The sequence below is a fragment of the Pleuronectes platessa genome, chromosome 4 (genome assembly GCF_947347685.1).
Source record: "Pleuronectes platessa chromosome 4, fPlePla1.1, whole genome shotgun sequence".
Lineage (NCBI taxonomy): Eukaryota > Metazoa > Chordata > Actinopteri > Pleuronectiformes > Pleuronectidae > Pleuronectes > Pleuronectes platessa.
In genome coordinates this window covers 13,077,749-13,092,820 of record NC_070629.1, presented here as the reverse complement: position 1 = coordinate 13,092,820, position 15,072 = coordinate 13,077,749, and the positions used below count along the sequence as shown (strand labels likewise).

The following is a 15,072-nucleotide window of genomic DNA, read 5'->3' as shown; positions in this document are numbered from 1 at the left end:
TGTTTTTTCAGATAAAAATATAATTTTGTAACTTAGTTTGGGCATAAAAATACATTCTGACACCATTTCTAGCGAGAAATGTGGTCTTTGCTTCCACAGTCTTCAGCCAGTTCGTGCTTATGATAAATATTTTAATAGTTATCACGCATGTTTTTATCGTTGCTATGATGGTTGCCATGGCACCACGGGCGCAGCTTGGTGTTTAAATCACAGTCCCTGCGTGGTGTCCTTCAGTGATCGTGAATGTTATTCATGTTATATAATAGTAATATTTGAGGCTAGATTACATCTCTAATGAGAAGGATCATGCGAGTCTGTTTATACCGAGGCCGGCCCGAGTGCGCGACCGGCCCGAGCGGCGCGAGCCGAGCGGCCCGAGTGCGCGAGCGGACCGAGTGCGCGAGCGGACATGACGTGTGGCTGTCGTAAAAACCCTATTTGTAAACAACCAGCCCTTTAACTCGGGGCTGCGTCATAAACACGGCGCGCTTGGAAGACCACGATGTCATCTTCCTTCTGTCAGGTAAGTAGTTTATTGTTTTTAAAGATCGTTACGATCTAGGTTTACAGTCCGAGTGCGGAGAGAGTCCGTCAATCCACACTATGGACGCTGTTCATCAGCTAATACGCCATTGTTAGCCACATGCTTCAGCCCACGGTAGCCTGTGCTACCTGGGAGGTGAATACATGGTTGTTGAAAGCAGTTCAAGACGCTTAGCTCATCATTGAGGGACGCTACAATATAAATATAAACATGAATTTGATTTATGAATGCTTTAGATTAATAAGGAGTGTATTTGTCTACCATTACTCCACAATATCAGGTCAATTTGGTTTAATGTATAGTATGCACTATGACAATAATGTTTCCATGTTATGGAGTTGCGATTCATTTTATAAAACAATTGCTATGTTCTGTTTTTTAATCAAGGAGGATCCAAGTGAAGCTACAGGAGTTCCATTAACGTCAACAACTTGGACCAAACAGTTTGTTTTGCTTGATGAAGAGCAGGAAGGGCAGCCTGGAGAGAAAGAGAAGCCGGGTTGAGCCCACTACCATCATCCACGTACCACGAGGAAGATGAGGGAGAGAAATGATCCTACCATTAAAGAGGTACTTTTAAGTTACATACCAGAAAAAACATTTTATATAATTTGCCAAATATACATTTTTATTAAATCCCCAAAGTACACTTGCTGAAATACAAGTTAATATCACACTGAAAGAATTTTGATCAATCATGCTTCCCTGCTGTGATTGTTTAACTAGGAAAACAACTTTTTCCACAGGAAGGCAAGTAAATTTAAGGAATACATGTGCAAAGTTTTCCTCTGTTATGTATAATGATGACCCCCATCAAACATAATGTTAGCAATATTTACACCTTTTAATTTATACTGTTTATTTCTGTCTACATGTGTGAATTTGCCTTCATTAGTTTCAGAAAAGAGCGATGATGTATCGGTCAGTGGGCGGCAGCACGAGACTCCGCAAACTAGTCTGTAAGCAAAGCAGACAAAGGCATCGAGGTTGCGGCCTGCCATCATTGTTATTTTGCTTAAGGGACTGAATATGTTTCATGTAGAAATATTAGCATTTCCCTTATATCTACCAAAACTGCTTGTTTCACAGACTGCAGTTTTGTTTTGATCCGATGTGGTGTGCAAATACAACCGTATCTGCAATGGGTTGTGGGGCATTAACATTTGTAACTCTAATTTTGTTTTGACAGACTGTGAAAAGAACGTTGAGAACATCACCACTCTACAGGAAGACACAGTCCAGTAATGGGTGTCAGAAGTTCAGTAGTGAACGACAGGTACTGTGGAAAAATATGTGTCATTGTTGTACAATGTCCTTTGACTCTGTTTAAACAAGGTCAACACAAAAAGGTTTGATTGTAAACTGATATCGGTATGAATTCATGTTATTCTCCTCGTCAAAAGAAACAAACAATCCAAATTACCTGCAGAAAGCCCTTGATGGACGCTTCAGCTGCATCGTCAGACTGGCCAGACAGCAAGATGCCAACTTTAATGCCAATTTATTTGTGTAACATTCTGTGACCAAATGTATAGATAACTTTTTGTAGATTGTAAAAATAGATAACCCATTTATTACAAAAAAACTACACTAGAATTATCGCACTGCGTTGTATGACTCCGCTAACCAGAGCAGTGTCCGTCTACATATTTCTACATATTTTCTCTCATATAAATGACACTGTATCTCTTGACAACTGAAACCATAAGATGAGGTCAGTGTGGCCTTGACCTTTTTACTTTAAGACAAATACAAAGTTAGACAATCCGAAAACATGCAGTTATGCCTCCGGCGACTCGCTATTGCAGAGGCATTAAAACCGTAGTGTAGTAGATTGGATTTTATTGGTGTTACATTGGACATCTTGTATGGGTACACCAAAAAATATATTTGGTTTCACATTCTAGATGGCAATAAGCAGAGTCATCAACTCAGGAAAAATATTTCTGTAGAAAAGAAAGCCTTGTATGTGTGTATGTATACATACACACAAACGCACAATTGAGACGTTTTTGTCTTTTATCATATATTCTCAGGCAGTACTGATGCATTTACTGAGAGGGGACGTGAGGGCCTACTCTGCGTGCTCAGAGTTCAAGCCCAGCAGGCTGCAGCGGGCCTGATATATTCTGGAACAGCAGCACAGTCTTTGGATGACTCCTCTGAAGATGAAAACATGGCGAGGTACTTCTCCACTGATGAAGAACTGTGAGGGCTGTGATTAGCTACACTCTCTTGCTACAAGGCTACTCATGCTACTCCCTGGCAGCCTTAGGAAGGCATTAGCTTGCTGTGTGGTAGCTGTTAGCTTCAGCATTTTTAGTTTTTAGTGGCCTGTCTGACGTTTATGTTAAAAAAAAATCAGAGGGAACCATCTTCATAATTTAACACTATGGTTTGTTTGTGTCCTTCAGTTCTTCTCAAGAGAAGCAGTACAGGTGTGCCTCAGCTCCACGGTCCCTCCTGCAGCCTCCGCTCCTGATGCTAACCTCATGTCTCCATCACACCAAGCAGCAGACCTGGATTGACAGACCTTTCTCCAGAGCTGCCCCCTCCCTCTGAAACCCCCCTCTCCAAAACACTATTTGTGTAGTTTTTAAAGTATTTTTTGCATGAGAATTGTTGATCATAACATTTCCAGCAGATGCCTTAATATAATGTTTGTGCACAATAAATGACATTGATCATAACATAATGGTATTTCCTTGCACTTCTACACCATGATATTGTCAGATAAGATGCTGATTACATTAAAGCAGTGAATGCTCTGCTTTAAGCAACATAAACACACAATGATTCAATGGATCTGAAGTAGAATGGGCACATTACATTCTGTAGAGAATGCCTCAGTTATGGAAGTCAGAAAATAACTTTCTTTATCTGAGGTTCCAGCCATTTATAGTCACAGCAAAGCACACAGGTCTGGTTGTCTAAGTGGCGCCCATATCATTGTTTAAGATGTGTAACATCAAGTTTGTGTTTCAGTGCAAAATTAGTCATTAGTCAAGAGTTCACCTTCTTCTTTACACTAAAATTAGGTGACCCAGATGTTTCACAATGCAATCTGATAAGGTCTTATGAGAAACATTCTTAACATTAAAGAAATCAACACAGAGGATAGCAATATCTGTTTGACTTTAATCCGTAGCTGATAATCAGCGGCCTGACTTATTCAAACACATTAATACTACAATGAATAAGGCAGGGGTTTTCCATCAGAAATCATTTCTGGGACATTAATTTAAAAGATCTCCAGTATAAGCAAATGTATTCTAAAATTGGTTTATATCCAAGTGTGAGGCTGTCCTGGCACATGGAAATAAGATATATATATATTGTTTGTATTAGCTTTCCCTCAGTTTAGTACTTGCACTTCTTGAAAAGCTCTATATAAATAAGATGTATTAATGTTTATACATTGCCCTCTAGTATATGTTTTCCTAAAAGTCACTGTAGATACAGAAATAACAGTATGGTTCAGGTGACAGTAAGTGGAAGCTGAAGGTAATTTCCATGTGCTCAAGAGAAACATAACGTGACGATATAGTTGATTTCTGATAGAAGGCCCTGCCTCATTCATTGTAGTATTAATGTGTTTGAATAAGTCAGGCTGCCGTTTACCAGCTACTGATTAAAGTCAAACAGTTATTGCTATCCTCTGTGTTGATTTCTTTAATGTTAAGAATGTTTCTCATAAGACCTTATCAGATTGCATTGTGAAACATCTGGGTCACCTAATTTTAGTGTAAACAAGATGGTGAACTCTTGACTAATGACTAATTTTGCACTGAAACACAAACTTGATGTTACACATCTTAAACAATGATATGGGCGCCACTTAGACAACCAGACCTGTGTGCTTTGCTGTGACTATAAATGGCTGGAACCTCAGATAAAGAAAGTTATTTTCTGACTTCCATAACTGAGGCATTCTCTACAGAATGTAATGTGCCCATTCTACTTCAGATCCATTGAATCATTGTGTGTTTATGTTGCTTAAAGCAGAGCATTCACTGCTTTAATGTAATCAGCATCTTATCTGCCAATATCATGGTGTAGAAGTGCAAGGAAATACCATTATGTTATGATCAATGTCATTTATTGTGCACAAACATTATATTAAGGCATCTGCTGGAAATGTTATGATCAACAATTCTCATGCAAAAAATACTTTAAAAACTACACAAATAGTGTTTTGGAGAGGGGGGTTTCAGAGGGAGGGGGCAGCTCTGGAGAAAGGTCTGTCAATCCAGGTCTGCTGCTTGGTGTGATGGAGACATGAGGTTAGCATCAGGAGCGGAGGCTGCAGGAGGGACCGTGGAGCTGAGGCACACCTGTACTGCTTCTCTTGAGAAGAACTGAAGGACACAAACAAACCATAGTGTTAAATTATGAAGATGGTTCCCTCTGATTTTTTTTTAACATAAACGTCAGACAGGCCACTAAAAACTAAAAATGCTGAAGCTAACAGCTACCACACAGCAAGCTAATGCCTTCCTAAGGCTGCCAGGGAGTAGCATGAGTAGCCTTGTAGCAAGAGAGTGTAGCTAATCACAGCCCTCACAGTTCTTCATCAGTGGAGAAGTACCTCGCCATGTTTTCATCTTCAGAGGAGTCATCCAAAGACTGTGCTGCTGTTCCAGAATATATCAGGCCCGCTGCAGCCTGCTGGGCTTGAACTCTGAGCACGCAGAGTAGGCCCTCACGTCCCCTCTCAGTAAATGCATCAGTACTGCCTGAGAATATATGATAAAAGACAAAAACGTCTCAATTGTGCGTTTGTGTGTATGTATACATACACACATACAAGGCTTTCTTTTCTACAGAAATATTTTTCCTGAGTTGATGACTCTGCTTATTGCCATCTAGAATGTGAAACCAAATATATTTTTTGGTGTACCCATACAAGATGTCCAATGTAACACCAATAAAATCCAATCTACTACACTACGGTTTTAATGCCTCTGCAATAGCGAGTCGCCGGAGGCATAACTGCATGTTTTCGGATTGTCTAACTTTGTATTTGTCTTAAAGTAAAAAGGTCAAGGCCACACTGACCTCATCTTATGGTTTCAGTTGTCAAGAGATACAGTGTCATTTATATGAGAGAAAATATGTAGAAATATGTAGACGGACACTGCTCTGGTTAGCGGAGTCATACAACGCAGTGCGATAATTCTAGTGTAGTTTTTTTGTAATAAATGGGTTATCTATTTTTACAATCTACAAAAAGTTATCTATACATTTGGTCACAGAATGTTACACAAATAAATTGGCATTAAAGTTGGCATCTTGCTGTCTGGCCAGTCTGACGATGCAGCTGAAGCGTCCATCAAGGGCTTTCTGCAGGTAATTTGGATTGTTTGTTTCTTTTGACGAGGAGAATAACATGAATTCATACCGATATCAGTTTACAATCAAACCTTTTTGTGTTGACCTTGTTAAACAGAGTCAAAGGACATTGTACAACAATGACACATATTTTTCCACAGTACCTGTCGTTCACTACTGAACTTCTGACACCCATTACTGGACTGTGTCTTCCTGTAGAGTGGTGATGTTCTCAACGTTCTTTTCACAGTCTGTCAAAACAAAATTAGAGTTACAAATGTTAATGCCCCACAACCCATTGCAGATACGGTTGTATTTGCACACCACATCGGATCAAAACAAAACTGCAGTCTGTGAAACAAGCAGTTTTGGTAGATATAAGGGAAATGCTAATATTTCTACATGAAACATATTCAGTCCCTTAAGCAAAATAACAATGATGGCAGGCCGCAACCTCGATGCCTTTGTCTGCTTTGCTTACAGACTAGTTTGCGGAGTCTCGTGCTGCCGCTTACTGACCGATACATCATCGCTCTTTTCTGAAACTAATGAAGGCAAATTCACACATGTAGACAGAAATAAACAGTATAAATTAAAAGGTGTAAATATTGCTAACATTATGTTTGATGGGGGTCATCATTATACATAACAGAGGAAAACTTTGCACATGTATTCCTTAAATTTACTTGCCTTCCTGTGGAAAAAGTTGTTTTCCTAGTTAAACAATCACAGCAGGGAAGCACGATTGATCAAAATTCTTTCAGTGTGATATTAACTTGTATTTCAGCAAGTGTACTTTGGGGATTTAATAAAAATGTATATTTGGCAAATTATATAAAATGTTTTTTCTGGTATGTAACTTAAAAGTACCTCTTTAATGGTAGGATCATTTCTCTCCCTCATCTTCCTCGTGGTACGTGGATGATGGTAGTGGGCTCAACCCGGCTTCTCTTTCTCTCCAGGCTGCCCTTCCTGCTCTTCATCAAGCAAAACAAACTGTTTGGTCCAAGTTGTTGACGTTAATGAAACTCCTGTAGCTTCACTTGGATCCTCCTTGATTAAAAAACAGAACATAGCAATTGTTTTATAAAATGAATCGCAACTCCATAACATGGAAACATTATTGTCATAGTGCATACTATACATTAAACCAAATTGACCTGATATTGTGGAGTAATGGTAGACAAATACACTCCTTATTAATCTAAAGCATTCATAAATCAAATTCATGTTTATATTTATATTGTAGCGTCCCTCAATGATGAGCTAAGCGTCTTGAACTGCTTTCAACAACCATGTATTCACCTCCCAGGTAGCACAGGCTACCGTGGGCTGAAGCATGTGGCTAACAATGGCGTATTAGCTGATGAACAGCGTCCATAGTGTGGATTGACGGACTCTCTCCGCACTCGGACTGTAAACCTAGATCGTAACGATCTTTAAAAACAATAAACTACTTACCTGACAGAAGGAAGATGACATCGTGGTCTTCCAAGCGCGCCGTGTTTATGACGCAGCCCCGAGTTAAAGGGCTGGTTGTTTACAAATAGGGTTTTTACGACAGCCACACGTCATGTCCGCTCGCGCACTCGGGCCGCTCGGCTCGCGCCGCTGGGGCCGCTCGGATCGCGGACTCGGGCCGGTCGCGCACTCGGGCCGCTCGGCTCGCGCCACTCGGGCCGGTCGCGCACTCGGGCCGGCCTCGGTATAAACAGACTCGCATGATCCTTCTCATTAGAGATGTAATCTAGCCTCAAATATTACTATTATATAACATGAATAACATTCACGATCACTGAAGGACACCACGCAGGGACTGTGATTTAAACACCAAGCTGCGCCCGTGGTGCCATGGCAACCATCATAGCAACGATAAAAACATGCGTGATAACTATTAAAATATTTATCATAAGCACGAACTGGCTGAAGACTGTGGAAGCAAAGACCACATTTCTCGCTAGAAATGGTGTCAGAATGTATTTTTATGCCCAAACTAAGTTACAAAATTATATTTTTATCTGAAAAAACAAGGAATCTCCGCCATGTTTTCCTCTCCGCGGACGGGAGCTTGAGAGTCACGTGACGTGAGAACACGCCAATGCAAAACAATGGGAGGACTAAATGTTACCATCTCACAATCTAAGAGGCCAGATTGTGAGATGGTAACGTCGGTCCAAGTGGACCAACGTTGCCATTGAACATTTTCTGATGAGACTGGGTTGAGAGAGGAGACACACATTCACTGAGATTTTTTTTTTTTCATTAATCTTTCAGATTACTCCTGCCATATTTATATAGTACTCTTTTATTCCTCAGTGAAGTTACAATGGTTAAACAGACAAGCTGCAAAATGCAGAGATTCATTTGCTTCCAACAATTAGTCAGTACCAAGGGTGAGCTTTCACAATTGCACCTTGTAATTAATGCAAATAAGCCGACAATTTTAAGTGTTTGCTGACCGCTTACAAACACACGACCTTAACAATGGTGCTATTGATCAGACGCACCGATTGTTTTTCTTGTGTTTGTTGAGACCATTCCTCTCTTTGCCAATATCCCGCCCTCCTGCAAGATGACATTGAGCATGCGACGGGTTGAGCACACACAGGAGTGAGGGTTAGCAACAAGTCAATAACTAAAACACAGCAGAACAGTGAAGGTTGTGGAGGTGTTGTATGCACGCAGACTGCTAAGTGCACGTCTACCTGTGAGCATTAGTGCTCTTGCATGGCAGGCTTCTGTAGTCTGTTACAGGGCCCAGGTATTCCTCCTCTACCTCATTAGTACTGATTTACGCCACGGCAAGTTGGAGGCAGGCAGGATGGACCTCCCACCTCCCCCCACTGTTTACACACACACAGACACACACGCACACACACATTGCCCTGTACTTCCCCCTCTCCCCCCTTTCCCTCCCTTCTCCCTATCTCTCTCCTTCTCATTCTCCTGCCGTGCACAGACAATGGGGCCCTGGAGAATACCGGCTTGTGCTGAATTATTCAAATCAGCAGTGGCAGCAAGCCGGAGAGCAAAGGAGAGAGGCAAGGAGGTGGAGGAGAGAGAGAGAGAGAGAGACAAGATAAAGAGAGAGAGAGAGAGATAGAGGAAGAGATTGATAGAGAGAAAGGCATTGTAGAAGTGGTGGATCTCGTCTCTGCATGCAAATAGCCTCTTGCTCCTCTTTCGCTCCATCTCTCTCTCTCCCTCTCTCCAGTCACCCCCTGCCCTTCACTGCTTCATTAATACACATCTGTACCCCAGCCCTCCCATCCACCTCCTGCCTCTGCTCGCTCCTAGTGAGGAGGAGGAGAGAAACAGAGGAGAGGGGGGAAGAGGAGGAGGAGGTGATGGTGGTGGGGAGGGTGGGAGGCGGGGAGGCACTCGACAGCAGCAGCACGCTGTTGGCAGGAGGAGAATGCGCCGGTAATTAGCCAGCACCGGTACAGACGAGAGAAGAAAAAAAAAACAGGAAGGGGAAAGGAGAAGAAGAGGAAAGGAGGAAAAAAAGAGCAAAGCTCTGAAAACAAGTCTCCTGCCAGGCTGAACTCCCCAGAGGCGAGACCTGGACATGACGATGTGCAATCTGGGAACAAAGGAAGGAGAGAAGAGCTGGGAAAGAGATGGGAGGCTGAAGAGTGGGCCCATGACAGCACCTGCAGAGATGGAGAATGTGATTGTGTGTATGTGTGTGGGAATGTAGGCACTATTTTCTCTCATTGTGTATGCCGCTCAGTGAAGGATGCTGTCAGATGTACAGATACAAGATTCATCACCAGCATTTCTGCCTTACACTGTAGGGTAACAACTATGTTTATTTGCCTCATATAAAAATATAATCTCTTCTAAAATTTACAAAGATATTCTGCTGTCAGGATCTGCTGTCACAATCCCTCTAACGCTGATTGGCTGTCTGCATCCACTTCCACACCCGGCCTCACCGAGGCTGCACAGCATCACATATTTAGACGAAAAGCCAAGAGGGGCCAAGGTTTACATCTGTTATTAGGCAAGCCATGAAGCATAAGTTAATTTATAAATCATACTTATAATAATCTTAATATTCTCCCCAGCAACATAGCTGTTGAACGGGTTGCTAGGCAACATAGTGGTAAATGGTTTCTGGCAAAGCAGATCATATTTGAAGGGGGGCTGTTTGGCAATTTACTTTAAACATGACTCAGCTAATCACCATTATTTATACAAACATGTAACAGACAGTTTAGTCTCGATAATGTTAGAATGGCAGGTGGCATCTCCTGAGGTCATGACGGAGGTATTTCTGTGCGTGGTGTTATCAAACGTAAATGAACTTGAGAAGGTAATGAAGACACTCTGACCTGCCCTCACTAATTTGCTGAAAGCCTCTAAATTGTGCTGGTGATTTTTTCTTTGATATATACTTTGAAAAATGAGAATCAGTGGAGACAGGGTGTGTATGAGAGAGAGTGCGAGAGAGAGAGAGAGAGAGAGAGAGAGAGAGAGAGAGAGAGAGAGAGAGAGAGAGAGAGAGAGAGAGAGAGAAAAAAAAAGTTGACCCTTGAGTCCTCTGTTAGCCTCATTAGTGAGAGGACTTGGTTCATTAAATGATGAGAGCGAGCTGTGTGGTCTAAAGCTCAGATCACACACTGAGAGCCTGCGTCTCCGTGTTTAATTTCAGTTCAGTTAGTTTGAAACTTCAGATGAAATATGATTTCAACAATGAAATCCTCACACCTGAGACCTGTTCTACAGAGAAAGTTCAAGCCTTTCTCTTTGTAATCTGGCTTCACTAAACCTAACAATCAGGCTCAACTTGAGCTGCTTTCAGACTGAACTCTGACCATACCTGACAATCTCTGGAGGGGCTGCATGTGTGAAAGCAAATGTCCGAGTCAGTCGCCCCCGACATTGTCAAGAGTTTCTCCTGCCAGCCCCCCCGACAAAATCACTGCATAATATCTGAGTGAGCCCATGTGCAAGTGGCTGCGTTGATGACGGATGCAAAACTTCCGCTTAATAGAGGTAGCTGCAAATGTTTCAATATCATACACATTTGCTAAACGTGCAGCTTAGTCCAACGTCCTCGCACGGAAATATTACCAACACTAGGAAAATGGGAAGTGGAAGTCTGACATGTTTAATATGTCAAAAATCACATTGATCAATGCTCCTCCCTCGCTATCATTGATGTGTGGTGGCCTCTCATGACTTGGCTGTGGAAAAATTCTTCCCCTGTGCCTGAGCGCGTCAGGCCCTTCCAGCCGTGCAGAGCCCCAGGAGAGGCTGGCTGTGGTTTGACGGGCTCCGTGCTTCCCTCCAGCAGCAGCCGTGGCATGAGCCAGCCAGCCGGCCAGCCTGCCCGGCCTCCCCACACACCGTTTGGAGTGTCAGCCCACCGTGCTCTACTGGGACCTGGGCTTGGCAGTGATGGTTATAGGGCTCAGATGGGCGGTTGATGGGGCCTTCTGCCTGGCAGCCCCATGAGGGCAAGTAGAGGGGGTGGAGGAGACAGGTGTGTTTATGTTCCACTTGTTGCCCCTCACCCCACCCTCACCCTCTGGACAGATGCCCATATCATTGATTTTTGGAAGTCAGAGAAGTCAAAGACGGGGAGTCAGTCAAAGGAAAACAAAGGGAGGCATGGGTCGGAGGGAGAGAAGGGAAAACATGAAACGATGGCATGAAAACTGATCTAAAAAGCTGCTCAATAAAAAATCAATAGAGGAGTCCTGTAGAGTGTGGTTCCAGATAAAAGCCTCCCTCCTGTACATAGGCCTGTGCATACGATTTCCTCCACTAACATATTCCCAGCCTAGGGCGAGAAACACACTTCCAGGAAATCCATTTTTCACAACTCTCTCTGGGCAGTTTGAGCAGTCCCTTCATGGTCATCAGAGTCTTTTAGAAAATGATATGAATATTACCCCATGGTCTTGGAAGAAGCATTATGCAGGGTTGACGACTGAAGCGGAGTCAAGCCGTTCGGCTCAGCAGGTTGAACGGCTTTGAGTAATCAGGGTTTGGGGATTTTAATTAGGACAATTAAGTCCTAATTGCAATGTAAACACATTGTGCTGCCAAAACCCCAGACCCCCAGAGTGAGGCCTCTGTACCGTAGCCTCCCATTTTGCTCCTCTGTCTAAAGAACAGCATGGCCCCCATATTGGACAGTAAATGCTGTAAAGAACCTGAGTGAAACTACCTATGAGGAGGACACCGTGCGCATGACATAGATTCATCTTGTATTTGAATGCATCCTTAGTGGAGTTTTATTTTTACATAACTCAGTCTCAACTAAAGCTGTTGTTGAGCAGGTTATGTGTTCTGTACTTGCTGCTTCAGTTAGTGGACACAAGGAAAGTATTAAGATCTTGTGCTGAAACATGTTCATGTTTAGATTTAGCTTTTCTAAATTCTTAAAGAACGATTCACCACTGGAATCTTCATTTGTTTGACTCACAAAGAACAGTTATTTTTTTTTGTAATATCAAAGTCAATGCAGGAAAACCAGAGATTACATCTTTCTTATTTCATGTTTTATTTTTCCCTTTGTAGTCTACATAACTCCGGATAATCTCCTGAAATAATCTGGAGGGGCTGTATGTAAGAACGCAAATGTCCGAGTCAGATGCTGCAGACATTCTGCTAACTTTTTTTTTTTTACTGCCAGCCCCCTTTTAAATACTCTGGATATCATCTGAGTAAACCAATGTGCTAGGAAACGATTTGTGCATTTGAAGAGACTGAAGAGTTCAAATCCTTTGAATTGCAATTTCAGAAAGGATTTAAAAAATTGAGTAGAAAGTTTTATGTTATGTAAAATACTTGACAGTTTTTAATTTATATATTTAACATTTTTGCATATAATCATCCTTTACATTACATTTCATTTAGCTGATGCTTTTATCCAAAACCTTATATGAGGGTTCAAACCCAGAACACAACAACAATCAAGTGAACACAATCCTACAAAGTGCTACATGTTAGTGCCATATTAGTGCAGTCTTTATTTTTATCCAAAGTGTCGTTCGAAGAGATGTGTCTTTAGTCTGCGGTGGAAGACGTGGAGACTTTCTGCTTTCCTGAGCTTGTTCCACCATTTAGGAGCCAGGACACCAAACAGTCATGATTTTATTGAGTGGCTAGCTCGCAGTGAGGGAGCAGCATATATTGTTACTTAAACACAGATGAAATAGCACTGTCATGTATTTATTTCTGCATCGAATACGGATATATTTGTATTATTCCTGTTCATTCTGTACATGCAGTATGTGTACTATAATGTGCATATACACACATGCAAGATCAGCCTAGGGTGATCGTCTTTCTTCCTCTCTTGTGTGTACACAGATGCATTGCTTTTGTTTGTCTTTCTCTGAATTAAATATTTAATCGCATTATCTTTCATCCTATGGTGACTGACAATTAACTACCTTTTATGTCCCTGGTAGTTTGTAATGTAGATGTAGGCATGTGCTCACATGGAGGTGAGTGGAAATGTAGTGTCAGAGTGGACGTATTGGCCAGTTTAGCTATAAGTCAGAGTGAAATTAAAATACTACTGATGTAATGCTAAATGTATTGATGTGAAATCTAATTTTCAGCGCAATACCAGATTTGAGAGACCATGTAGAGAACGCCAAACAATGTGATGATAAAACTTGTCGCTGCTGCTGAATATGAGGGAGGGGGCAAACACACAGGACAGTGCCCGTTGTTCTCTCATCAGCTCTGGAGGCTCAGAGATGAGAAGGAGCTCCACAGAGAGGGAGCAGGGAGGTGACAGGGTGTCAGGCTGATGTCACCTCCCACAGTCCCACAATTCTGTGTCTGCAGAGGTCAAAAAGTCACGATGTTAACTGTGACTGTTTGTCTTCGCTGGAATAAAAACGATACCCTCAGGTGTTTCAGGCTCATATTTTTGTTGATTTAAATTCTTGCATCATCGTCGTTCTCATAATTCATCATTGCCTTTTCCTTTTTGGCAGCTAGTCCCATGTGGATGTAATTGGTGGTGGGCCTCAGTATGATGAGGCTGCAAAGTGTTTTCAGTCCCTGATGTTCCCCACACACAAATTACCTCCGTCAAGCAGGCTACGCTTTCGTCTGCGTTTGCTTGTCTGTCTGTTAGTTAGCAGGATTACACAAAAACTAGAGGACGGATTAATAGGAAACTCAGTGGAAGGATACGTTGTGGGTCAGGAAAAGACGCCTTCATTTATGGTACAGATCTGGATCAGTGGGCAGCTCCAGGAATATCTTTCAATCTCTTTAAAATGGGGCATTATTGAAATTTGTCGTGATATCTCCGAGAATAATTAATTTATCTTGATAAAAAAATATGTTTTTTATGGGTTTGTCATTTGGTGCAGATCCAAATATAAATCTGAATCTAGTGTATTTGAATGTGTTTTCATAAGGTGACTGTTGATAAAGGACAATGAAATGCAACATATTCTTCTAACTCCTGACTGGTTTCCATTTGTGGTTCAAACCCCCGCTGTAGTCCCATAGGAGGAGATATGTTCTACTATTTGTTGCTGGAGACCTATCGTGCCAGTTTTCAATACAGCAGGGATCATGGCTGCCCTTCCACACCCAGCTCACCTCCAGAACCACATAAGCACCCTAATTGTGGTGCCACTTCCTATTACGCATGTCATTCCTCATGCCACACTCCCGGCCAGCTGCTCAAAAGGGGATGCAACACGAGGGCATGGGCAGGATGCATTAGGGATCCCATCCAGCTTTGGTGTTCAATGCACAATAATCTGTTTTGGCTCATTTTCCCACCCAACAGATGAAACTATTTGCAAAGATCTGTACTTATTGTCTAAAAGAAGCTGTAATCACTTTAACACGCAGTTTAAGTCTCCAAAATGACCCTGTTTTTTTTTTAAAAAGTTTTTGGTGTTTCTATTGTGTACGGCTTATTTTATCGTTGGAATTCTCATTTTGGATGCAACTTTACAAATCCCACATTTTGGTTTCACGCAGAGTAATATATGATCACTGTTGGCTCTCCGCCTCTGGGCAAAAAGCAGTGTTAAGTACATGAGGAACACATCTGAATAGCTGGATATTAGACATCTTTTGTTCTGTCTCATTACCTTTGCAAATGTAATCCAGGACTCAAAAAGTCGTCCATCCCTTTGAGTGGATGTACGTGCTCCCCGTGATAGTGTTTCCTCGGTATGCTCCCTGCTCCCAGAAAATAG

At 42.0% G+C, this 15,072-nt stretch overlaps 2 long non-coding RNA genes across 5 annotated transcripts; one reads left to right on the top strand and one right to left on the bottom strand.

Annotated features, from left to right (window-relative positions):
- The first annotated feature begins 411 nt into the window (after nucleotides 1–411).
- LOC128438439 (uncharacterized) lies at nucleotides 412–3,215 on the top strand. Of its 3 annotated transcripts, XR_008338337.1 has the most exons (5): nucleotides 412–523; nucleotides 932–1,114; nucleotides 1,734–1,820; nucleotides 2,581–2,728; nucleotides 2,959–3,215. It is a non-coding gene; the product is annotated as an uncharacterized LOC128438439 (long non-coding RNA). The 3 variants fall into 3 exon arrangements; XR_008338338.1 differs by lacking the exons at nucleotides 2,581–2,728; nucleotides 2,959–3,215 and adding an exon at nucleotides 1,948–2,574; XR_008338336.1 differs by lacking the exons at nucleotides 2,581–2,728; nucleotides 2,959–3,215 and having other exon boundaries at nucleotides 1,734–2,574.
- A 1,438-nt stretch (nucleotides 3,216–4,653) lies between these two features.
- Nucleotides 4,654–7,442, bottom strand: LOC128438438 (uncharacterized). 2 transcript variants are annotated; one of them, XR_008338334.1, is made up of 5 exons: nucleotides 7,337–7,442; nucleotides 6,746–6,928; nucleotides 6,040–6,126; nucleotides 5,133–5,280; nucleotides 4,654–4,902 (listed from the first exon to the last, which is right to left on the bottom strand). It is a non-coding gene; the product is annotated as an uncharacterized LOC128438438 (long non-coding RNA). The 2 variants fall into 2 exon arrangements; XR_008338335.1 differs by lacking the exons at nucleotides 4,654–4,902; nucleotides 5,133–5,280 and adding an exon at nucleotides 5,287–5,913.
- Between the last annotated feature and the right edge of the window lie 7,630 nt (nucleotides 7,443–15,072).